Genomic DNA, 1880 nt, shown 5'->3' with positions numbered 1-1880 from the left:
ACACGCGAGCAATAGACGAACAGAAGCGAAAGCATTTGCCAAGTATGTTTTCATTAATCAAGAACGAAAGTTAGAGGTTCGAAGGCGATCAGATACCGCCCTAGTTCTAACCATAAACGATGCCAGCCAGCGATCCGCCGCAGTTCCTCCGATGACTCGGCGGGCAGCCTCCGGGAAACCAAAGCTTTTGGGTTCCGGGGGAAGTATGGTTGCAAAGCTGAAACTTAAAGGAATTGACGGAAGGGCACCACCAGGAGTGGAGCCTGCGGCTTAATTTGACTCAACACGGGAAACCTCACCAGGCCCGGACACCGGAAGGATTGACAGATTGATAGCTCTTTCTTGATTCGGTGGGTGGTGGTGCATGGCCGTTCTTAGTTGGTGGAGCGATTTGTCTGGTTAATTCCGATAACGAACGAGACTCTAGCCTGCTAACTAGTCGCGTGACATCCTTCGTGCTGTCAGCGATTACTTTTCTTCTTAGAGGGACAGGCGGCTTCTAGCCGCACGAGATTGAGCAATAACAGGTCTGTGATGCCCTTAGATGTTCTGGGCCGCACGCGCGCTACACTGAAGGAATCAGCGTGTCTTCCTAGGCCGAAAGGTCGGGGTAACCCGCTGAACCTCCTTCGTGCTAGGGATTGGGGCTTGCAATTGTTCCCCATGAACGAGGAATTCCCAGTAAGCGCGAGTCATAAGCTCGCGTTGATTACGTCCCTGCCCTTTGTACACACCGCCCGTCGCTACTACCGATTGAATGATTTAGTGAGGTCTTCGGACTGGTACGCGGCATCGACTCTGTCGTTGCCGATGCTACCGGAAAGATGACCAAACTTGATCATTTAGAGGAAGTAAAAGTCGTAACAAGGTTTCCGTAGGTGAACCTGCGGAAGGATCATTACCGACTAGACTGCATGTCTTTCGATGTGCGTGTCGTGTCGCGCAACACGCTACCTGTACGGCAGTGGCCGTGCGCCGCGTGCGGAACCACGCGTGCCTCTCAAAACTAGCGGAAGTGTTGTTGTTGTTGTGTGTGTACGAGCGCTGAAGCTCTGGAGCGGCTGGCCTGCGGTACCTGGCGCCTGGCGCCGGTTTTGAATGACGTTCGCCCGAGTGCCTGTCCGCTCCGGTGTGGAGCCGTACGACGCCCATCGGCTGTGAGGCCGTTGGACACAAAAAAAATAGTGGAACAGGGGCCGTCAGACGCCTCAGTCCCGCAAATGCTACTGTCTTGAAAGAGACAGTGGGAGACTGAAAAGGAAAAGATCACCCAGGACGGTGGATCACTCGGCTCGTGGGTCGATGAAGAACGCAGCAAATTGCGCGTCGACATGTGAACTGCAGGACACATGAACATCGACGTTTCGAACGCACATTGCGGTCCATGGATTCCGTTCCCGGGCCACGTCTGGCTGAGGGTCGGCTACGTATACTGAAGCGCGCGGCGTTTGTCCCGCTTCGGAGACGTGGGAGTGTCGTGGTCGCCTGTGTGGCCGGCCGCGTCTCCTTAAACGTGCGATGCGCGCCCGTCGCCTGGCGGTTCGCATACCGGTACTTTCTCGGTAGCGTGCACAGCCGGCTGGCGGTGTGGCGTGCGACACCTCGTACAACGACCTCAGAGCAGGCGAGACTACCCGCTGAATTTAAGCATATTACTAAGCGGAGGAAAAGAAACTAACAAGGATTCCCCCAGTAGCGGCGAGCGAACAGGGAAGAGTCCAGCACCGAACCCCGCAGGCTGCCGCCTGTCGTGGCATGTGGTGTTTGGGAGGGTCCACTACCCCGACGCCTCGCGCCGAGCCCAAGTCCAACTTGAATGAGGCCACGGCCCGTAGAGGGTGCCAGGCCCGTAGCGGCCGGTGCGAGCGTCGGCGGGACCT

General features: G+C 56.5%; 2 non-coding genes across 2 annotated transcripts in view; both read left to right on the top strand.

The window, feature by feature from the left end:
• The first annotated feature begins 1267 nt into the window (after positions 1-1267).
• Positions 1268-1422, top strand: LOC126327257 (5.8S ribosomal RNA). Its single transcript, XR_007561097.1, has one exon. It is a non-coding gene; the product is annotated as a 5.8S ribosomal RNA (ribosomal RNA).
• Positions 1423-1610: 188 nt separating this feature from the next.
• The window catches only part of LOC126327270 (large subunit ribosomal RNA), a 4222-nt gene continuing 3952 nt past the window's right edge, over positions 1611-1880 (top strand). The window contains exon 1 of the ribosomal RNA XR_007561109.1: positions 1611-1880. This exon is cut by the window's right edge and continues 3952 nt beyond it. This is a non-coding gene — a ribosomal RNA (large subunit ribosomal RNA).

This window comes from Schistocerca gregaria, unplaced genomic scaffold, assembly GCF_023897955.1.
Source record: "Schistocerca gregaria isolate iqSchGreg1 unplaced genomic scaffold, iqSchGreg1.2 ptg001038l, whole genome shotgun sequence".
NCBI lineage: Eukaryota > Metazoa > Arthropoda > Insecta > Orthoptera > Acrididae > Schistocerca > Schistocerca gregaria.
Note: the sequence above shows the minus strand (reverse complement) of the source record. Positions and strands in the feature narration are given on the sequence as shown.